A 25,278-nucleotide genomic window follows, 5' to 3' on the forward strand; every position below is an offset into this window, starting at 1 on the left:
GAGGAAATAGCGACGCTGCAGAAATGGCCTTGATGTGGGGGTGGGTGTGAATGAGGGTAGGGCAGGAGAGCAGAGCGAGGACAAATGGAGCAGGTTGAAACCAACTGCGGAGTTGCTATCTGGAAAGAAAACTATCAGTAAGGTAGGAAATCTGGAGGGAGAGCAGATGGTCTAAGTATTTAAAGATGGTTCCTCAGCTCAGGGGAGGAATAAGTAAACTCTCAAGAGGCAGAGGGAGGGAATAGACAGGATTGACAGGGCTGGGAAGCTTACAATAAGATTATGTTAGGAGACTGAGAGAAGGGGGGCTAAGAGCCAGGGCTTGAAGAAAGCTGTGAGAAAACAGGTTTAACAGGGCTAGAAAACTTACAGTAGAATTATGTTAGGGGAACAAGAAAAAGGGAGTGGCTATGAACCAGGACTTGGAGAAAGCTGTGAGAAGAGAAAAACAATCAACCAGCTAGCCCAGGTCAGTACCTAAAGGCGTCTGTTTATCTATGTGAATTCACAAGGAGATTTAGTAGAGCATCAGGGAAGTAGAATATAAAATAAATGAAAAGCTTTGGGAAACTGTATATATTTGTTACAATAAATGGGAGAATAAAATATAAGAATATAAAATAAATGTGATATATAAGATAAACAAAATATAAGAATATAAAATAAATGCAAAGCTTTGGAAAATGTATAAATTTGTTACAATAAATGGGAGAAAAAAGGGGTGAGTTCCAGTAGTGTGCACAGCAGAAGAATCAGTAGGAGTATCACAGAGAGAAGGTTATAATAGATTTACACTGCTTACAGTCTGTTGATAAAAGTAGGACTTGCAGTAGCTTTTACTGGTTTGTACGGGGTTCTGCTCTCTGTGTTCTTGTATGCAGGCAGTTGCTTCAGTTTTTTTTTTTTGTTTTGTTTTTGTTGGACCATTGAATAATAATTTGTCCTTTATCATGCTTAACTGCAAAGTGGCTTGCCACTGTTTCATGGTCGCTGTGATGTAGTTTATCAGTGTAGGGTGTATCTTTTACATTTTTAAGCAATCTTTTATCCATGAATATGGGATACTCTCAAATGCTTTTTTGTAGTCAATCCATGCTATACTTAGATTATTCCCCTTTTTACAGTTCTCCACTATAACTTCATTTAACAGCAAATTATCCTTCACTCCATATGACTTTCTTTTATTGCCCTTTTGTTCTATTGCCATAATTGAGTTTTCTTCTAAATGACTATAAACTCTTTCAGCATCATTTCCAGTGTATAGTTTATAAGTAATTGGAAGGCAAGTTATTGGTCTATAATTTTTAGGATAGCTTGCAGGTTCACTGTTAAGTAGGAGCATTGTTTTTCCTGTTAGCCAGGTTGTTGTCTGTTTTGGGTGTGCATATAAATGGCTAAATCTTCGTACAAAGATGTTAATACTTTTAACCAGAAGTTAGGTACTGCATCTGGGCCTGGGGTTTACCAGTTAGAGGCATTTCTTAACTTTGTTTCAATCTCTCTGGCTGTTACTTCATCCCATTGGATATCATGTACCTTTGAACTTCCTATACTTTCTTTTACTTCTATCCATTTAGCATCTTTGTTATTTTCCACAGGATCTTCATAAATACTTCTCCAAAATGCATCTATTTCTTCTTTTTTTTGGTGGTCTTTCAATTCCTTTTACCTTGTTTCCCAATTCTCTATAAGACTTTTTGGGTCATCATTAAATTGCTTATTTTGTACTTTTCCTTTATATTTATCTGTGTATCTTCTAAGTTTTTCCAACTGTGCTGATATTTTTAGTTTAGTATTTGTGACAGTGCATGATACATTCTTCACTGTTATAATACTGTGCATTGCTTTTATCACGTCTAAGTATTTTTGTTGATCTGTTCCCTCTTCTATACTCTTCTAACTGTGACACTTCTTGTCTTAATTGCTTTATAGTTTTCTGTATTCGATACTTCCATGATGATATTTGATTTCTCCCCCTTCCTTTGCCTTACTACCCTGTGACCTTGTGGTAGAATTTTATCTGTTATTAATTTAAATGCACAGTAATATATTCTGTTTATTTCTGTTATATCGCATGGATCTCTATGGACAGTCCTAATTACTGTGTTCATTTGTTTTATCAAATTTTTAAATGTTTGGTTTTATTGACCTTCTGCAGTCTATTACTTTCATTGATCTTAATATGTCGATCTAGCTCTATAAAATCAAGCAATTCTTCTCTTACTTAGCTCATTTTATTCTTAACTGAGGGCACATTTTTTTGTTCTCCATTTTCTGAGAGCATTCTATAGACAGCTCTATAGTATCTTCCTGTGGCACATTCTCTTCAATTTCATCCTGCCTCATCCATTTCTCTGTCATATGGGAACTCACTAGCCTATCACTCCTCATCATTGACGGCATCACAGTTGCCGCACTTTTCTGTTCCTTCTCTTGCTGTCCAGCTTCAAGTGAACGTTTATACTGGTTTCCTTTAAAAGGCTGCAAAAAATCTTCATATTCCAATTGACCAGTTGCTTCTCATTCCACTGGTTTCTCCTTAATTTAAATGTCTATTGCTCTATCCTGCTGTGGTGCTTTCTGAGTTAGATTTTCTACACTTAATTCTTCACTTTGCAGGTACTCCATAAACTCAGTTCCTATTTCTTTAACTTCTCCATTACTAATCTTCTTTTCTGCTTTTCCTCTTTGTCTTCTAATTTTTTGTATTGTAAAGTTTTCCATGTCTGTATTCCTTTGCCTGTATTTCTCTTCAAATGCCTTTGGTGCTGCCCTTTTTGTGTTGATTAGTTTTGCTTTTTCCTTTGCATAAATATTACACCATATTAGATATATTTTTCTTTCCCATGTCCATATTCCTTCTTCAAATGTCTTCTGATCTTCCTGTTTCTCCTTATTTTGGGGACTTTTTCCATCATGCTGTGATATAAGCTGTGTTAGACCTTCTACACCAAATCCTTCACTTCACAAGCACTCCTTAACTTCGACTTCTATTTTTAACTTCTACTGTATGGCTTTTGTTATTTTCCTTTAGGATATGCATCGAAAATCCCACTCTCTCTCCTTATTTCTTGAATTTTGCCCCTTATTCATCATCATCACTTTCCATGATATATTATAGCTTTCTGCTTGTGTTACGTACATGAGCCACTACTGTGTAGCTCTATCATAGTCCTTCAAATCAGATAATCCTAAACCACCTTATTCTATTGGAATGAATAATTTAACCCAATGACCCTTGCCTTCTTCCCCTCATGGGCACTGGAACCATAGAGCGAGGAAGAAGGGGCACCCCCCACTTTTGCATCCAAGTTATATATACAAACTCCGAAATCACACTACAGTGAAGGAAAGGGTAAATTTCCCGATCCCCACTATAGTGCAATCTCAGTTCAGCTGCACTGAGCTGCATGAATAAATGAGCAAATGTGAAGCGTAACCCAGTGCCCACAGTTCTGCAATTTCTATTTTAGTAAAAATGGTGGCAATTTCTTTTCTTTATTAAAATCGGATTAGGATCCAATAGCTCACACTGTTGTGCTCTGCCTCTGCTGCTGCTTGACTTCCTGGACTAACTTCCAATTGTGTGGGGGGTGTTCAACTTTAAATTCTGGGGACTGGGCTATACTGCAACTACAAGGACCTGACCCCACTAAGCAGGTGCATTAGTCTGCCTCCCCCCACCTGACTAACTTAATAGTTCAGCCTGGCCAGGGTTCAGCGGCAGGTCACAGGTATAAAAATTGCCAGTTAAAGCCATTGTGTTCTTTCTGTGACCTTACGGGCTCCTGCACTTTTACTGTGCTTCTGCTTGCTTTATAAATCATCTGCTGGATAGACGTCCTTCCACTCCTCAATCAATCGTCGAGAGTGATTGAAGTTTGTTGTCTCTGCTTCTGCTTGCCATATAATCATCTGCAGGACAGACCTCCTTCCACTCCTCAATCAATCGTCGAGAGTGATTGAAGTTTGTTGTTTCTTTCTTTCTTGTTGAAGAAGAGAAGTCCATTGCTGTCAGTGCCATGGTGGTGGTATGTTAAATATATTACTGTCTTCTTGTAGGCAGTTGCAACCTCTGCAGCCAATATTTTATCAATTTTATTTTTTTGGTTTGACTTTGGTAACTGGGTGGGAAAGGCACTGGGAGAGATCTTTGGGTCTAAGGCAGTGAAGAGGTCATTGGGGAAACTTTTTCATTTCAGTGCTTGTGCATAGATAGAAAAGTGCTGAAGGGGGTCGTTGGGAAAAACGTTTAATATTTGTGCTTGTGCATACATGGACAAAGTACATAAGGGATCCTTGGGGGAAAGGATTCATTTTGATATAATTTTGTTTTTATTCTGCAACCAGTATTTATCTATTTTATCTTCTATTTTTTGTTTGGTAACTGGGCAGTAATGGCACTGGGTGAGGGTCTTGCGTCTAGGGTGGTGAAGAGGTCATTGAGGAAACTTTTTTATTTCAGTTCTTGACTGTACATACATAGACAAAGTACTGAAGGGGTCATTGGGGAAAATGTTTAATTTTTGTGCTTGTGCATATTATACTTGGGGAAAGTATTAATTTTGATGTAATTAATACTAAAAAAGTCATTGGTGAAAATGTTTAATTTTTGTGCTTGTGCATACATGGAAAAATAATTAATGGAATCTTGGGGGAAATAATTCATTTTGGTGTCATTTGGTGGTGCTTGTACATACATGGACAGACTCTGAGAGGGTTGTTAGGGGGAAATGCTTAATTTCTGGTGCTTATGCATACATGGACAAACTTGGCTGAAGGGGTCATTGGAGAAATTGTTTCATTTTATTGCTTGTGCTTGCATAGACAAAGTAATGAAGGGGGTCATAGGGAAAATGTTTAATTTTTGTGCTTGTGCATACATGGACAAAGTATGCAAGGGATCCCTGGGGGAAATGATTCATTTTGATGTAATTTTGTGCTTACTATGCATGCAAACAGACTACTGAAAAAGTCATTGGGGCAAATGTTTTATTTTTGTTCTTGTGCATTCATGGAAAAGTAATTAAGGGTACCTTGGGGGAAATTATTTATTTTTATGTCATTTGCTCCTTATGTGCATGCATGGACAGGCTATTGAACAGGTAATTTTGGAAAATGTTTCATTTTGGTGCTTGTGCATACATGGAAAAGTAATTAAGGGAACCTTGGGGGAAATGATTTATTCTGATGTCATTTGGTGGTGCTTGTACATACATAGACAGACTACTGAGAGGGTTGTTAGGGGAAATGTTTTATTTTGGTGCTTGTGCATACATGGAGAAACCTGACTGGTGGGGTCATTGGAGAAATGTTTTATTTTGGTGCTTGTGCATACATGAACATACTACTTATGGTCCCCTTGGGGGAAATGATTCATTTTGATGGAATTTGCTTTTGGTCATTAGGGGAACTGTTTCATTTTGGTGGTTGTGCATACATGGAAAACTAGTGAAGCAGTCTTTGGGGGTTTTAATCCAACAGCATATTATAGTTTTCATTTATTAGTTATTTCTTGAGTGTTTATGGTACTACTGCATGGGTTTATAGATTTATACTGTACTCTTTACTATTTGGAATCTATTTCTCAGAAATCTAGGTAAAAGGAAAATGGTCTGTGGGAACATGGTATAACATGGCTAGCTTGGTAAAGGTCCTATGTCCATTAGCATAGTTACCTCCTATAAATCTGAATCCTTGATCCTATATCTTTGTTTGGATATTAATTGCAACTTGCCGATTCTTGGTTTGGGAGCCTTTCTGTAAGAATGCAGTGTGAGAAGAGAGGAGTGCATTATAATATGTTAGCAGTTATGCAAAGTTTTTCTGTGTTGTGCACTTTTGTCTGTATTTTGTTGAACATTTCAGGGTTAGTGAACTTATTTCCAAGGAATTCAATCCTTCCAAGATGGAAACTTCTGGTAGAAGCCTTATTGTGTTTTACCTGATTTGCCCGAGGGATTAACTGAGTAAAAGTCTTTTATCCTGCTTTGATAAGAATCGCATTTGCACATTGTGCAAAGTCAGTTCCCCATGCCGTGTGTGTGTGTGTATACACACACACATATATATATATATATATATATATATATATATATATATATATATATATATATATATATATATTGGGTGAAAATACTAGGTGGACATAAGTGCCCCTCTTGCCCTCTGCCTCCTCCCTCCAGTCTTCAGCAGCTTCTGGCACCTATGCTTCCCCTCCCTGATAAAATCCTACAACTCATTATCAATTGCTGTTCTACAATTTCTTACGTGGTTGATAAAAATATGCCTGACCTGTATATAAACTAAGGGACTAGAAATAGTTCACTGCTTTTATCTTGCTATCCATATCCATAAACAAGAGCTTCCAATTTACATTTACAAGGGAGTAAGCATCTGTGATTAAATTATGTTTTTTTTATTTATTTTATTTGTAAAATAATTAAATAAAATATTTGTAAAATAAATAAATCAACAGAAGCAAAATAAAATTAAACTGGATTTAAAAACAAAATATTATTGAAGATTAAATAGTGTTTACTAATATTGCATGTTTTTAAGAGCACAGAGAATATGATCTTAACAATGATTTAAATTATTTTAGAGTGTATCTACAAAGTTTTATGTTACCAGCTCTTTTATTGATAACACCATTTAGTCCCAGAGGTTTATTTGCTTGTAAATACATAAGCCTCTTTATTTCTCTTTTTCACTAGTTTGTTTATGAAATCACCTTCTCTACAGTCCCCTAACAGGTGATCATTTACATAAAAATAAAATTTTTTGAAAGTGCTACAACTTACAGAAAGTCAGAGAGAGCATTATTTTCATTTTGAATTTAAATGGCAGAAATATACTCCTTAACTCTCTTACACAAGTCTCTATTTGTTATCCCTATCTAAAATGCTTCACAACTGGAGCATAATGCAACATGCACCAGTCCACTAGTGGCACTTTGCACCAGGTCACTTGATTTACAAGTATAATGGCACCATGCACTGGGTCACAGGATTTACAAGTATAATGGGATCTTATACCAGGTCACTGGATTTACAAGTATAATGGGACCATGCACAAGGTCACTGGATTTACAAGTATAATGGGATCTTGCGCGGGTCGTTGGATTTACAAGTATAATGGGACCTTGCACTGGGTCACTGGATTTACAAGTATAATGGGACCTTGCACTGGGTCACTGGATTTACAAGTATAATGGTCCCTTGTACCGGGTCACTGGATTTACAAGTATAATCGGATCTTGCACTGGGTCACTGGATTTACAAGTATAATGGGACCTTGCACTGGGTTACTGGATTTACAAGTATAATGGGACCTTATACCAGGTCACTGGATTTACACGTATAATGGGACCTTGCACTGGGTCATTGGATTTACAAGTATAATGGTCCCTTGCACCGGGTCACTGGATTTACAAGTATAATCGGTCCTTGCACTGGGTCACTGGATTTACAAGTATAATGGGACCTTGCACTAGGTCACTGGATTTACAAATATAATGGAACCTTGCACCAGGTCACTGGATATACAGGTATAATGGCACCTTGCACCGAGGATACTGGATTTACAAGTATAATTGGACCTTGCACCAGCTCACTGGATTTACAAGTTTAATGGGACCTTGCACTGGGACACTGGATTTGCAAGTATAATGGGACCTTGCGCTAATACTCCTATTTTGTCCAGAAATGCTAACAAATGGACCCTTATGAATAAATCTACACATGTTGCATAAAGTTTTTTTAAGATCATGTTCAGTAAGATCTTAAAATGATTTACATCGTTTTAGAAAATATTGATTTATGTTTATGTCTGAATGTTCTTTCAAGTGTTTCTACAAAGTTTTGTCTTACTAATTCTTTTATTGCTTATATGTGTGTGATGTCACATGATTTTCATGTGACTTGATAAGAACGATATATCAACGATGAATTATTTGGTATGTTTGTTCTGAAGATTCAATGGTATTTCTAGATGAAAGTGCTAATCATTAAAATATTGTCTGTATGCGCTGCCGAAGTGTTTTTGATTTTGATACGTATAAGCAATACATTTTACTCAGTGGATGTATACTGCACAGAATTAGTAACCGAGGTGGCACAGTATGTTACATTGTCAGTGATTCAGATTAGTAGCTCTGTATATGCAGAACACCAGATTCTGTCTGAATCATTTCATTAACTGTTTGCACACAGAAGACACAATTCTCAGTAAATGGCATAATTTACCATGTACCTACATTATTTATCATTCTCACTGAAGCATCATTAACCATGTTCATATAGCATACAGCATTCTCAGTAAATTGTATCATTAAAGACCCGCGGTGGTGGTGCTGCAGTAGTGTTGTCGCCTCACAGTAAGACGCTGTCCGGTTCGATTCTCAGCTAGAGTGTCTTATGCGTGGAGGCATGCATGAATGGGCATACCTTCGTTGAAGGTTGTGCGTCAGGGCTGGTAACTCGGCACGTAAAAATCAACTACCAATCATTAGCGGACCGGAGCTCTGCTGTGGCGACCCCTAACCGGGAAAAGCCGAAAAACACAACAACAAAGATGCACATACAATATACAGCATCTTCCATGGATTTCCCATTAAATATGTAATTTCTGGACACAGCATTCTCAGGAAATTACATAATTAACTGTGCTGTTAGAGTATGCAACTTTCTCAGAGAATGACATAATTAACTGTATACTTACAGTATAAAATACTTTCAGTGCATAACATAATTGTGTACATACATTATGCAGCACTCAGTGAAAGACATCATTAACTGCATACATACAGTATGCAGCACTGTCAGTGAATGACATCATTAAATCCTTATATACAGTGTACAGCACTCTCAGTGAATGACATCATTAACTGCATAGACAGAGTATGTAGCACTCTTAGCGAATTAAATCATTAACTATCTACATACAGTAAGCAGCACTCTCGGTGAATCACATCAGTAATTGTGTCCATACAGTATACAACATTCTCAGTGAATGACATCACTAAGTTCAAATGTACAGTATACAGTACTCTCTGTGAATGACATCATTAACTGTGTACATATAATATTCAGGATTCTTAGTGAATGATGTTGCCAGTTTTGCACATACAGTATACAGCATCTGAGTTAGTTATATGCTAGGTGATCTATGTAGAAATATGGTTTGTAATGACAGATAATGACTACTAAGCCCATGTGGTCTACCGATTTCTATAACCTTAACTAAGCTCTCCCAGCTCCATGTTAAATTTGTCTCTACCATAAACTTATATCAGGAGAGAGATGCCCAGAAGAATACCAGTGACAAATCCTCTATTGATAAACTCCATTCACCAGAACTAGTGTGAGAATAGCTTTGTGTCATTTTGGCAAATAAAATGCTGCAAAGTCTATAAGGCACTGAATAAAGGGACAGAGCTGACAGTCACTCTCAGTAGCAGAAAGCTATGTTTAGAAGGAAGGAAGGAATCCATGATGCAGAAAAAAAGAGTGTGTATGGTAATATTTAATCTAACATTTCACATGCTGAATGCATCCTTTTAATAGACACTGTTAAACAGTCTGTGAGGGAAGAAGGGCTAAGCAGTATGAGATCTTTCAGAATGTGAACAGTCTTCCTAAAGATGTGTCAGGCAGTGTGTCTAGGCGTACAGTGTATTTACTAATAAACTCTCATTCCTTGTGTGCATGCTGTATACAGTGTTCTAAGTCATTTACTGAACACTGTGATTATACTGAACAGTCTGTTCACTCAGTGACTGCTTTGCTAATCCATGCAGTATTCAGACATACATACAGACTGAACAGTCTGTCCAGTTACTGACATACACAACACTGTGCATAGACTTCACTTAGTGGTAGAACTGCAAATGTATGTTGTAATATGCAACTGACTGAGATGTGAATTAGTACACACAGATTGCGTGCATCAGAATTAGTAACTCACTGGTCACTCACTGCATACAGGGTGCATGAAGAGGCTCTCTGGACACTGAATGACATGGCAGCGTGTACATACTACACAAGCAGCCATGGAGTCAATGTATACAAACCTTTCACTTTGTGCTCAGCTATCAGGCACTCCATGCTCAGTGTACAATGTGGGCCTGATGAATGATCTATAAGAGAACTCTGGCTAAAATAAGCAGAATGTGTTCAAGTATATTTTATTTAGTTATTTATTCATTTAACATTCACTTACTGGGAAAGTCAGACTGAGTGAGAACCCATTTTCAGTGGAAGCCCGGGGAGAAAAGCTGCAGAGACAATCAGCATAATTTACATTCATTACATAACATGACAGATTAGAGTAAGAAAACTTGAATATACCATAAAATTCACATAGATGGAAAGAGCAGACATTTATTGTCAGAAAAATATGCATTTATGTATATGTTTAATGCTTATTAGAAGCTAAAAGGGTTAACACATTTTCATTCTATTTTATGTACAGCTTGATTCTGTATGAAATTATAAGATGCTTTTTGAAACTGCAGTATGCTTTCTGAAACTTGCAAGATGCCCCCTGACCTAGTATTTGCTAGCACAGCAAAATTCATGTTATGCCTTTTGGAAATGTACTGAGAAGCAGGTGATTATCTGCTAGGTCAGTAAATGAATGACTAGAACAATACTGTTTTCTATAATATGATTGAATATGAACAATCAGCCTTGTTCGTGTTATGAGAACATGCACAGCTGCAGAAAAGAAGAGATACATCAAACAAAGACTGCTTGAAGAATCTGTACTTGCTTTGTGCTCAAATTAGCCATAATACCTTGAATGGTAACATAACATAGTGGGAAGTTGTATCTAACCGGTGGTCGCCAAGGCCACGTTGTTTTTCTTAGGAAGTTTTTCATAAAATTGATAGTGCAAGCAGAAAATCATGGACAAACAGCTGCTATGAAATAATGATGTTAGAACTTGTGATCTGTTATGTCAGCTTAGTAGGCAATGTCTTATTAGAAAGTGTATAAAGATGGACTTACTTCCTGATTTTAGTTAGACAAACTCTGTATTAGCACGTTTTTGTCTCCTTGCTGCAAGATTAAAGTGCCTTAACCTGAACCTGCCGTGTATTGATCTTTTTGAAGTTTAATTTTTCCTTTGACAGTTTGGTCCTTCGGACCAGAAACTCTCACTCTAGCTCAGGTCAGATGGGCCCGGTGGCATGAAACCGTACGGGGAAGAGGCCACATCGGTTCTTCTGCTTTGAAAGACCTCCGGCTGAATTGTCGTTCAAAAGAGGCCACCCACTGTTTTCTGATCTGCGATTGGAGGACGAGTCTACGGTACCATCAGTGAGATGATCAATCACGGAGGCTCAGGTAAGGAGGACTTTACCTTTTCTTTGTTTCAGATCAGGGATTTGTCACAGTATTTGTTTTTGTCAGGCAGATTTTTATAAATCGGGGACAAAAAAAGATTGCTGTCTTGTCATAGATCAGCGAAACAGGATAGGTAGGCAGTTATCCTAGATAAACTGTGAAAAAGAGAAATCATGGTACCACGTGATAAGAAGGGTTACATAACATTTTCTAACTAAGTTAAGACAACATGGGAAATAAGTGCACAAAAAGATCCCGAGATCCGTCGTTAACCGAAGACGCGAAATATATGCAATTACAACGTGCCGACAGTGTTAGGTATTATACAAAATGGGTTAATAAATACAAATTCGATGGCAAATTAGACAAACCTTCACTTATCAAACTTGTCAAACAGCTTAAAACAGACGCAAAAGGTCAGGTAAAAAAGCAAGTTCAATTAGGCATTCCCCAGGCACACAGGTGGCTTGAGGAAGCAAACTGCAGGGAACAAAAGAATAAAAATTCAAAAACAATGTTTTTAGATAAAGAAGACAATAACTTGGTAATAGCATCGGCCCCTCCACCCCCTCCGCTTCCCTTACCAGAATATGAAGCGAGTGGACAAGCAGATCCATCTCCGCTATACCCAACTGTCCCTGCGAAATCAAAACCGTTTGTCAGAGATCCTGTCGAGACTAAGTCTCGAACATGCAAAACAAGAGGGATATAGAGTTATATCAAATGAATGGAAATTCATGGGCTATGAGCAAAGAAGAGATATGTCTGCTCATAGAAGTACCAAATTCTCAGGCAGGACAGGAAGGGCAGGACCCAACTATCCTAGTATATAGACCGTGGACACCGGAAGACATCCGGAAAGCCACAGAGGGAATTCCCCATCCAAAAGTTAATTTTAGAAAATTCTTAGAAGACTTACAGGGCATGAGGTTAAGTTACCATTTAAATGGAGAGGAAGTAGAGAAAGTAGTCAGACAAATCGTAGGTCCAGATTGGCACATGATCAGTGGCAACTGGAATCCCCGTGATGCAGAACATAGGAAACTCCCACATAGTAACGCAGAACTGGATAACAGAGTGAAAGGTCTGACAGACCGAATCTCTGAGAAATGGAAGCCTAGGGCTGACTGGACTTGTATTAATCAATGCATCCAACAAGAAGGCGAAACTGTTGATGGATATTATGCCAGATTGTTAGAGTGTTTTAATAACCATTGTTGAATACAGGTACCTGAAGACCAAACACATGATTCCCCATATGAGCAGCAGCTAAAGAATGCATTTTTGAAGGGTAGTATTGCACCCATAAGTAGTTTTATTACAAAACACATGGTAGATCACCGTACAAGTAGATTACAATCATTACTTGAATATGTGAGACATGCCAAAAGGGATTTTAATAGCAAAAAGAAAAAGAAAACCCAAGTATTTGCAGTAGAAGACGGAGTGGAAGTCTTTGTAGTATAGTCCGGGAAGAAGGGCAAGAAAAATGCCCAGGGAAATAAACAATCTGATAAGTGATCAGAGGAGTTTGAAGAGAGAAAGAAAAGGGGTGAATGTTTTAAATGCGGGAAAAAGGGACATTTGGCAAGGGATTGCAAGCAAAATAAGAAGGTAGCCACGGAAGATAAGGAGGGTGAGGACTTACTATATGGTAGTCAGAAATCACTAGAGAGAAATGACCAAGGAAAGACAAATGTGAATGTGATAGAGGGAGCTGAGGATGTGATAGAAGAAATAGAGGATGTGCAAGAAATCACAGATAATGAAGAAAATGAAATTTTGGATTTAGCATTATTGAGCCTAGAGCTCTACTTAGCAGACACAAAACCAGAAGATACACTTCTGGTACAGGGGAGGGAAGTTAAATTTCTGTGTGACTCAGGGGCATCACATACCCTGATACATCCTTCCAAACTACCAGAAAATTCAGAGTCACTTGAGTATATATTAGTGAAAGCAGCTAATGGACAACTGTATCGGGAGCCACTCTCCCATAACATAGCAATAACTGACCCTGTTTCAGGGATGACCCAGAAGAGCAAAATTGTTGTTTCTGCAAAATGCCCAGTAAACCTTTTGGGCAGAGACCTTATGCAGATATTTGGCATAGCAGTAGTTCCAACCATGCAGGGTATGGAAGCACAGTGACAAATGGATACTTTTGTAGTGCGACTGGAGGGTGAAACATTTTATTGGTACAGCCAGGACTTGGTTACGACTGGTCCAGGGGCAATAACTGAAGAGCTGATGAATGTAGCCATCAGTAAGTCCCCCTCCCTTGACACTGATAAACAGCATTTGTTGCATTGTACTCTATATTACTGTAGCACACCAGGACCTGATGAAGAATATGAGCAAGAACTGTTTAAAAATCATGTTAACAGATTAGTATTGCGTAATCTGTACTGGGACACTGAAGGGAACAGTGTAGTTAGCTGTTCATTGCCCCAGGAATTCCTAGCACTTTATAAATCTAATCGACTACCACATGTCAGTTTAACTAAAAACAAGAATGTAAAGTGGGCAGACCTAGGAGAAAAAGGCACAAGGTGGGAGAAACAGACAGAATTAGAACTATCAAAACAGGGAGTACAAAAGCAGAAATTGAATTGGATAACACAGACACACCCAGCTGTACACTTGCAGGCAAGTAAGGACAGCTGAATAGCACTCTTACTAGAGGAAGAAGAAAAAGCCTTACGAGGCATACCAGAAACTCTCTGGTCTACAGGAAAATCAGATGTAGGACTTATTCGTACAGCAGGACCAGTTACTATTACGCCAAAATCAGCATTTAGACCACAGAAGAGACAATACCCCTTAAGAAAAGATGCAGAGATAGGAATCAAACCTATAATAGCAGCTTTACTTAAGGAAGGAGTACTGGTAGAATCTCCCGATTCACCATGTAACACACCCTTATTTCCTGTTAGAAAAGCAAATGGAGAATGGCGTATGGTCCAAGATTTACAAGCTGTAAATGACACAGTAATACCTAGAGCACTAATGGTGCCAGATCCACACACTTTATTGAATGATTTAAAACCTCAACTGAAGTATTTTTCTGTGGTAGATATCAGCAATGCATTTTTCTCAATACCGATACACCCTGACAGCCAACATTGGTTTGCATTTACATTTCAGGGGAAAAGGTATACATATATGCGACTACCACAGGGATATTGTGAGAGCCCGACAATATTCGCACAGGAAATGGCAAGCAACCTGGCAGGATTTATCTCACTGAGAGGCAGCCAAATTTTACTTTATGTAGACGACATTCTGCTGGCAGCTCCCACCCAGCAAGAATGCAGGGAAGATACCATAGCATTACTACAATTTTTAGCCATTCAAGGACACAAAGTAAACAAAAACAAACTGCAGCTTTGGAAAAAGCAGGTTAAATACCTGGGATATGTCATATCCAAAGAAGGCAGAATGTTAGATGAAGACAGGAAAATAGCAATTTTACAAGCACCCAAACCGACTACCAAGAAGGAAATGATGTCCTTCCTAGGTACGACTAATTTTTGTCGGAGTTGGATTCCAAACTATGCCCTGGAATCTGCTCCACTGACCAACTTGATATTCAAGAAACCTATGGCAGCACAAGATTTATTACAATGGACACCAGAAACAGAATCAGCTTTCTGCAAACTGAAGCAATTGATAGCATCTTCCTTAGTTTTAGGATTACCGAACTATCATAAGCGATTTTTTCAAACTGTAGATTGTAAGCAAGGCTATATGACATCAGTGCTAACACAACAGCATGGGGACAAGCAACGCCCCATAGCTTACTATTCATCACAGCTAGACCCAGTGGTGCGATCCTTGCCCCACTGTGTACAAGCAGTAGTCACAGCTGCAATGGCAGTGCAGGCTTCAGCCTCAGTAGTGTTGTTCCACCCTCCCACATTGAGAGTGCCTCATGCAGTCGCGATTATTTTACTGCAAGAAAAAGTAGCATATCTTTCTCCTGCTAGACATCTTTCCTGTATGACTATACTATTGAGCCAACCTCATATGACAAATGAATGATGTACAACTTTGAATCCGTCAACCTTGCTCCCAACCCCTGCAGATGTCAAACCACACTGCTGCCTGCAGGAGATTGAGCAAAAGACACTGCCTAGAAAAGATCTTACGGATGTTCCCTTGGATGATGCCGAGGTGACATACTATGTGGACGGCTCATGCAAAAAGGGTCCTACAGGACAGAACCTAGTAGGGTATGCAGTAGTCTCTGATACTAAGATTTTACAAGCAAAGTCTTTACCACACAACTTGTCTGCACAAGCAGCAGAATTGATTGCTTTGACTTGAGCATGTACCTTAGCAAAGGGTAAATGTGTAAATATTTTTACTGATAGCCAGTACGCTTTTTCTACTGTACATGTTTTTGCACAACAGTGGAAGAATAGAGGAATGATAACATCTACTGGCAAACCGATTAATCATGAGCAGTTTATTTTAGATTTATTAGAATCTATTCAGTTACCTCAGAAAGTAGCTATTTGTAAATGCGTAACTCATACCAAACAACAGGATAGGATTTCAAAAGGTAATGCGAGGGCTGATACAGCTGCAAAGCAAGCAGCTACAGCTCCAGAAGTATTTCTTTTGAGTGAGGAATTACAACCTTCTGAGACCTTAGATTTAGAAATGTTAAAAACAATGCAGACACTTACTACGAAAATAGAGAAACAGAAATGGGAAAAATGAGGAGCAATTCTTGAGAAAGGGCTGTACATCTCCAAGGAAGGGAAACCAATTTTGCCGTCTAACTTGTTTAGATATGCAGCTTTGTTGAGCCATGGGCAGTGCCATGTCTCAACAGGGGGGATGGTACAGTTAGTGAATCGAGTGTTTACGACGTATGGATTTGCAAACTACACAAAAAAATTTTGTGCAACATGCCATGTTTGCAACAGGCATCACACACAAGGGGCACTGAAGCCTAAGCAAGGGAGTTTCCCTACACCACCATATCCGTTCCATACTATCTGTATGGATTTTATAGAGCTAAACAAATGCGAAAATAAAAAGTACTGTCTTGTCATTATAGATATGTTTTCCAAATGGGTGGAAGCTTTTCCGACCAAAAATCCAGATGCAGCTACTGTTGCAAAAGTCCTCGTTAAAGAAATTATTCCTAGATTTGGCATACTGGAAAAGATCTACAGTGACAATGGCACACACTTTGTAAATCAAACCATACGACAGTTGAGTCGATATTTCGGAATTTCATTAAAGAACCATTGTGCATACCACCCCCAATCTGCAGGATTAGTAGAGAGGTATAATGGAGTTCTGAATAATAAGCTCAGGAAATTGATTAGTGAGACACAGAAGAACTGGGTGCACTGTTTGCCTCTGACATTGTTGAGCATGAGAACTGTTCCAAATGCAAAGGGGTTAACTCCTTATGAAACATTGTTTGGGAGGGCATATTATATACCTCAGTGGAAACCTCTCATGCCTGCAGACCAGGAGGCTGACAGTTCACTTGCAGAGTATATGAGGCGATTTTTGAATAACAAACTTCTGCAGTTAAATTCTATTTCAGATAAAGAACAGACCAGACCATCGGAGGCAGTACAACCAGGCGCATGGGTCTGGGTGAAGGTTGTGAAGTAAAAAAATTGGAGTTCACCGAAGTGGGAAGGATCGTTCCAAGTTTTGTTGGCGACACCCACTGCAGTCAAGATAGCTGAACGTGCGTCTTGGATCCATTTAACGCACTGCAAACTGGTCAAAAACTTTGAACTGGACAAAAATCTTGCTACTGTTATACAACGAGAACAAAATGACCAGGTATAGAGTAAACAGGGATGCAGAACAACCCCAGAAAAATTGCATGATCATCCTGTTAGCTATACTGATAACATTGATCTTTTTGCTGTGGCCTTTCCTTTTTTCAGCCACACGAGTTGAACTGAACAAACGTGACGCATTACTCATAGACTGGCATCCAAACTTTAACACTTACCAAGCAATTAAATATGTGTATGCTGAGACTTTTAATGTTTCAAACTGCTGGATTTGCACAGCTATACCAACAGCATATGGGGGATTATTAATGACTGCTGTCCCCCTAGGGGTCAATGAGACCTGGGAAAATTTGATTTTTGATACTACACCTGTAAAATCACAAGACAAAATAGCATTGTACCTACGTGTTACACAAAAAGGAATTGTATGTTTTTTATAAAAATGACACTATTCAGGTGGGTTGGAGCAATTGCAATGTGACTGTTTCTTATAAATGTTATATTAAGGCTAATAAGGCAGAAACTATCTGTGATGCAAACTATGACTCATATCTTGAGAAAATGAAAAGAACTGTTAGTGAAATACAACATAATCCTGTTCTTTTGAAGCAACTTTCTATTATTGACAAGAAAATGTTTCATGCAGGGCAAGCATATATCAATACTAAAGTGGAAAATTGTTATTTTGTTTGTGGGAAAAAGGCATACAAATGGTTACCTGAGAATTGGTCCGGCAGTTGTTTTTTGGGTTACCTGGTTCCGGCCATACGACACACTGCAGCTTTGCCTCGAGGGAAAATTCGAAACGTCAAAGAGGTCAGCAGTAAACCTGGAAATCCAATCAAGAGACCTGAAAATCCAGTGGGACGTATCGAAGCAGGATGGAGAAGCCATAATTCCGTGAAGAACAAAGATAAACTAACACACATGGACTTGAGTGACACTATTATATCATGGGCAGGCATAGCCCCTGCATATGGCGCAGTAAAATCGATTTGGGAGCTTAGAAAACTGTCTGAACTTCTTGAAGTTATGAGCAATGCAACTTTTTCTGCTCTCGAATTAGTGGCTGATGAACTAAATGCTATGAGAACTGTGGTGCTTCAAAACAGCATGGCTCTCGACTTCACCCTAGCGGCGAGAGGTGGTATGTGCGCTTTAATCAAAGAAGAATGCTGTTCGTATATTCCTGACAACCAGCATGAGATAAACGACCATCTTGAGGTGATTCAGCAAGTGTCGACCATGACCAAACCAGGCCCAAACCCTCTGACGGACTTTTTCCAGAATTTGTTTGGGTGGTGGGGTTCCATCCTAATGAACATCCTAATTGCCATTTGTGTGGGATTACTCCTATTAGGAGCATGCATCTGTTGTGGTATTCCCTGCATGAAAAAGTTAATTAAAGATTTTATAGACATGTCAGTTTCTGAGACTTTGTATCAAAGTACTGAAATTGAAGAATTGTTAAAAAGTGAAATGCTTTCATAAGTCTAAACTGAATGACTCTTAACTGCAAATCTGAAATGGAAGAAGTTAGGAGAAGAAGCAAACCATTTATGCTTTTGAAAATAGAATAAAAAGTATTAACAGGGGGGAAATGTCAGAAAAATATGCATTTATGTATATGTTTAATGCTTATTAGAAGCTAAAAGGTTTAACACATGTTCATTCTATTTTATGTACAGCTTGATACTGTATGAAATTATAAGATGCTTTTTGAAACTGCAGTATGCTTTCTGAAACTTGCAAGATGCCCCCTGACCTAGTATTTGCTAGCACAGCAAAATTCATGTTATGCCTTTTGGAAATGTACTGAGAAGCAGGTGATTATCTGCTAGGTCAGGAAATGAATGAATAGAACAATACTGTTTTCTATAATATGATTGAATATGAACAATCAGCCTTGTTCATGTTATGAGAACATGCACAGCTGCAGAAAAGAAGAGATACATCAAACAAAGACTGCTTGAAGAATCTGTACTTGCTTTGTGCTCGAATTAACCATAGTACCTTGAATGGTAACATAACATAGTGGGAAGCTGTATCTAACCGGTGGTCACCAAGGCCACGTTGTTTTTCTTAAGAGGTTTTTCATAAAATTGATAGTGCAAGCAGAAAATCATGGACAAACAGCTGCTATGAAATAATGATGTTAGAAATTGTGATCTGTTACATCAGCTTAGTAGGCAATGTCTTATTAGAAAGTGTATAAAGATGGACTTACTTCCTGATTTTAGTTAGACAATCTCTGTATTAGCACGTTTTTGTCTCCTTGCTGCAAGATTAAAGTGCCTTAACCTGAACCTGCCGTGTATTGATCTTTTTGAAGTTTAATTTTTCCTTTGACAGTTATACATACAATAGTTCAAAACCATCTTGGCCAGTAGGTACAGACTATGAGGAGAGTATAGCTAAGAGACAAGTAGGCTGTACAAATTATATGATTTGGATAGAAATGTGCTAGAGGATAGTTAAATAGATAATGATATATACTGTAGGTCATGTGGAATGTGGAAGAGAGATGAGAGGAGAGGAATTGCAGAAGAGGGCAAAATTGTGATAGAAGAATAGGTAAATAGAGAGTAACATGTGGGGTATGTACAGGAAACAGCAAGAGGAGATCCTTAGGTTAAAGATAGTATGGTGTTAGGAAAGATGATGAAAATATGATCTAGCAGTCAATGTGCCCATACTGTTATATGATGTACTGACTGAGCTGTCAGTTAACCACTGCACACATATTACGTATGGTATTCTGAGACAAGACTTGTCATACACTGTATAGAAATACACAGTGAACTCAGTCCACTAATTTTAATGTCAATGTGATCATAATGAGTACAATACACAGAGTGACTGAGGTCTTATGAAGGTATAGTATTAAATGCACTTAGTTACTGCATTGTTAGTCCATGTTGTATACGGTATGTAGATGTTGATGATTTATTCCTTTGCCCAATGAGACTATGAGAGAAATGCCATCAGAGATGGGATTAAGCAGCATAATGGAGGATTACTAGCTCTGTGTGTGTGCGTGTGTGTGTGTGTGTGTGTGTGTGTGTGTGTGTGTGTGTGTGTGTGTGTGTGTGTATGCTCACATCTATTTGCACCTGCATATAAGTAACGTGAAGGAATACAAAACAGCAGGGACAACTGTACTGGTGCAGTGTCAACAAATGGGCTGGGTTGGGAAACCATGTCATCACCAGTAGTATGCTTAACACTAATAATTTATGTAACTGGGATCTTTAAATCACCAAAATGTTTACACGCCTAAATGAGACTGAACTGGGACTATCTGCAGCAAAATTCACTAGGTAATGTTGTTTATGACTGCGCAGGAAGGCTAAGAGCTACTGAAATAGGAAAACATACTGATATGCAACTTTAGAAAAGATCCTGAACTAACAGTATTTAAAACCATTCACCTAGAAAAGTCTAAGAATTGCAAAATGGTGGAAGTGTTGTCTAAAATCTGCTGTAATCCCTCCATGGCTGCATGCCACCTCCCATTTTATGGCCCACAGGTGGTGCTAACATCTGCTGGTACAACCCAAGACAGGATGCATTTCAAAGTCACTCCTATGTCTGTTCTGCTGCAGACAAATGCTGTATTTTTTGTGCTAAAAACTTGTGACATTTAAAATCTTCAGAATTTAGTGTTTGTGACACCCCTGCTCTGGGCCAATAATCAAGGAGCCTGAATCCTCACCACTAACACTGGTGAAGGGTACTCACTTGGAACAAAAATAGATACAGTATTTTCAGATAACCTCTCTGCATCAAGCACAGTTTCCCTTAAGAGCACACAGGGAACACACTCAGTCCAGGGGCTGGATTTCCCTCTCTCTCTCTCCAGGCCTCCAGTAAGAGTCCCATGCTGACACAGCTGTAGAGTTGAGTCCTTAGCTAAATGTTCTAAGCCAAGTCCTCCACCACCCTCTCTGTGAAACCAGTGCTCTCTGTCTCTGCATTAAGTAGCTGACACACACACTCTTTGTGATTTGATTTTCACAAATGCACACACACACACACACACACACACACACACACACACACACACACACACACACACACACACACACCTGGGAAATTTACTAGCTATGCATTTTCTACCCAGACTATAAGGTATGTACTGCTACCAGAATACTCCAAGGCCAACTACTCTTAGGCTTTTACAAGGGTATACGATTATACTGCGTAAAATTAATATTAATACAAATGGTAGTGTTTGACCAATGCAGCAAAGCTTTCAGGAGTGGCCACAGTGTCACCAAATAAATTTAAGTACTTTCAAAGGTTAAAATATGCTCTAAAAGACCAGCCACAATGAAAGGTTTAAATATATTTAATAATAAATAATAAAAGAACATGAAAATATTAACTATCTATTTACAGTTAACACCAGAGTTTCAATTATAGGAAATATTAAAAATAACACCGATGGATAGATTCACACAGATACGGAAAAATAATTAAAGAACATGGAAATACTAAATATCTACTTACAATAAACACCATAATTTCAATCACAGGAAATATTAAAAATAACACCTATGGATAGATTCATACAGATAGAGAAAAACAGTACTTAACTAATCTCACTATATTTTCCTGACTGATCTAAAGAATTGCTATTCCCTGGTTCCTAACTAAAGCAAGGCAAGATGAAGTGGGTGAGTAGTCTTCCTTCTTGGTCAGCTTTTAAAACCAGACTGCTCTGAGGCTTTTGTTTCATCTAGTATTAAAACATTATTTCAGTGCTGGATTACAGAATGATATCACATACATCTGGTCATCTAACTCTGGTTCCCACACTACCCCTTTTGCTAGAAACTGAACCAGAATTTAGCACATATGTGTTACCATTCACACAGATAGAGCTTTGCTGACATATGTTAGAGCATTTGGAAGCTATAAAACCATTTCAAAATTTCCACCCATCTAGGGTAACAATTAGTTCACCCCTAAGCAAAATACAGTAGGATTCTTAGTCCTGGTTTTCACAGACACTTCGTCTCCAGCTGCAATCAGAGCTGTAAGATACAATCTTCATGGTCAAAACCAAGCAATTTAATTTCAGACTATTTTTCAAAGTTAGCTAGACTGAGATTAACCTCTTCTCTTCCAGTATCCTCTGTTACAATATATTCGTTTTAACAGTTACAATAGTCTGACATGCAGGTGTATTTCTTTTCTGTCTAGCAGTACCTACTGTTGGTATACTTTTAACATAAGCAGCTTTACAAATACATTTTCAATACAAGCATCTGTACAAATCAGTGTGATATACATACAACATATAATTCTTTACAAAATTCCAGCTAGCTATGCTGGCATATGTTACACATCCACTGCCCTACTTCTCCTGGCATAGCTGACAATACCTCACATCATCATAGTATTCAATATATTTTCATAAACAAGAGTGGAAGAATCTCACCTAAGCAAACACTAAGGAGTATAAGGCAATGATAGTATCTTAGGTATATGGATGCAGCTTTAAACTTGTCAAAACTGTGTTTTTGCCAGAACATCTAAAACAGAAAGTATCACTTTCCTGAGAAATAAATGTTTTTTTTTATTCTTCTAATGTTATACCAACACTGTAAAGATATATTCTAATAGTTGAGTTTTTCAGTTAGATGGCATATGTATGTATACGTCTTTGTTCTGAACCAAATGTCACCAAACTGAGGAGTCTAGTGGGTATATGGGTCTAATGGTGGCACCTACCAGAATAGGACTATATTTCCGTAACTGCTAGAAATTTTCAGAAAATTTCTCTGAAAAATATTTCATAAATCTGAACTATAAACTGTAACTAGTGAAGACAAGTACACACCTTTATTTTTGTGTCATGGCTAGTTGCTAGCATATTTCCAGTGACAGGAAATATTGGCATTATAGAAAAATGTATACTACTTTTGCACTTGATATAATGACAACTCAGTACTTATACATTTTGTCACATACTGCATTGTACACCTTAAGCAGAAGTCATATACTCAGCACTTGAATAATGCAGCTTAGCTGGCTTATATTTCTGGAATACTGTTGCAAACTTGCATTTGGAGACCAGCACTAAAATACAGTTTGACAGTTCTTAAAGAAAGTCTCTGGAAATTATAATAAGATACCCAGATACACACTGAATCTAAATTACCGTTCTTCTTAAGGATTTATGTACAAAGCAGTGTTAAAGTTGCCTGAGTTATTTGCCTTTTTGCCTTCTGCTAATATAACAATTTTTATGGGATATATATTTCTGGTGATAGAAAAATACCATTGTATACAGAAATATATATAATTTTACATCTGATACAATGGCAACCCAGTGAAGATTTGCTCTATGTATCTACAGCATTTCATACTGTTAAAATAAATGATTGCACTTACCCCTTACAGAAAATAAGTATAATGCAGCCTGGAACATTTTAATAGTTATTTAGGCCTGCTGGTGAAGCTTGCTAATAATACAAGGCTTTTTCTCTAAAATGCCGCAACACAATTGTATGGAGAACACATTTGGATATGGCATTTTCTAGTAAAACTTGTTTGATAGTATATTTGGGCATTCAGTTAATAAGTGTATTTTGATAGTACTTTTAGATGCAGATATAATGGAACATGTGTTATCTTGAATTTTCTAAGCAATTCAAACAGTAAAAAAAATCTTTCAGGTAAACAAATACTGCTTTCACTTCTGACATTACAACAACACAATTTGTTTATGATTTTGATGTAGTACCTTTTTAAAAAGAAAAATCTAAAAAAAATTTTTGTGATGTAAATCTATCATAGTCTAATGGCTCAAAACTGAGAAACTGTTGATAATAAAAAAAATACATATGATAAAATGAGTTGTATCTGCAATTATTTTATAAAATGCAACAAAAGAATAGTTTCACCTCCTTTTGCACACAGTGGATCCCAGAATAAATATTACTGATATGATACAATTCATTTATCTGTGATTATTTCACAGAGTGCATGCAAATAAATGATGTGGCAGTGTTTTTGCAAAGTGTTTCAACTGGCATACAAATAATCTCTGCAGACTAATCCCTTTTTGAGTGGGTACACCTCTGATGTGTGATCCATCTACAAAAACAAAAATCAAACCCAAAACAAACCTGTAGAACACCAAGAAAGTTGAAAACCATTTTAATAATAAGTGCTTTTGTTTGCTACAGTGCTGAAAACTTCAGATAAAACCTCCCTCATAATGTTGTTGTTTGTCTTTCGGCTTTTTCCCGGTAAGGGGTCACCACAGTGGAACTCCGGTCCGCTAATGATTGGCATTAGATTTTTTTATGAAATGCCGAGGTGCCAGCTCGACGCCCAACCTTCAATGAAGGCACACCCATTTACGCATGCATGTCTTTCAAACGCTACCCAACCACGGGGAGGACATGCAGACTCCATAGAGAAGGCACTCCCAAGCCCAGCCGAGAATCGAACAGGAGAATCTCTTGCTGTGAGGTAACAATGCTATCGCTGTACCACCATGGAAGATGGATAAAACCTCCCTCATGCTAACTAAAACCTCCCTCATACTAACTTCCTTAAATAGTTAGTGCAGCACTGCCATCTTGTGGCCAAGCAAGGTTGCCATTACTTTACTGTACAAATCATTAATATAAATAGCAGAATATAAATAGCAGCTATAAAATTGTAACAACAAAATATACGATTCAAGTTAAAAACCATTCAAAAATACAAATCCATTATTAAATATAAAATAAAACCTCATCAAATAAGCTTGCATTGGCCAGTTTAGTAATAGTGCTCAGTGCGAGAGTCAGTGTTAAATATGCATACTTTTTATTATTAATAAACTATGAATGGACACTGCCACCGTTGCCTGGGGGATATGTGGCATCTAACAAAACTTGCCAGTGCAGTTCCCTTTTATCAATGTATGCAGGATAGTTAGCACCTCTGTCAAACAAAGGGACTTTTTCCAACACAAAGAAAACAAATTGCTTAAAATTCTTACACTTCTCAGAGTGTTTGAATAAAGCATTGTTAGAGTCCTTTTTATTGATCGTGTATGCATGTTGGTATATTCTTGTTTTCAATGCCTTGTCTATTTTATCAGCATAAAAAGCTGGACCCTAGCTACACTGTGCAAAGGAAACTAC

The sequence above is a fragment of the Protopterus annectens genome, chromosome 1.part0, assembly GCF_019279795.1.
Source record: "Protopterus annectens isolate FY-2018-M chromosome 1.part0, PAN1.0, whole genome shotgun sequence".
In the NCBI taxonomy this organism is placed as follows: Eukaryota; Metazoa; Chordata; order Ceratodontiformes; family Protopteridae; genus Protopterus; species Protopterus annectens.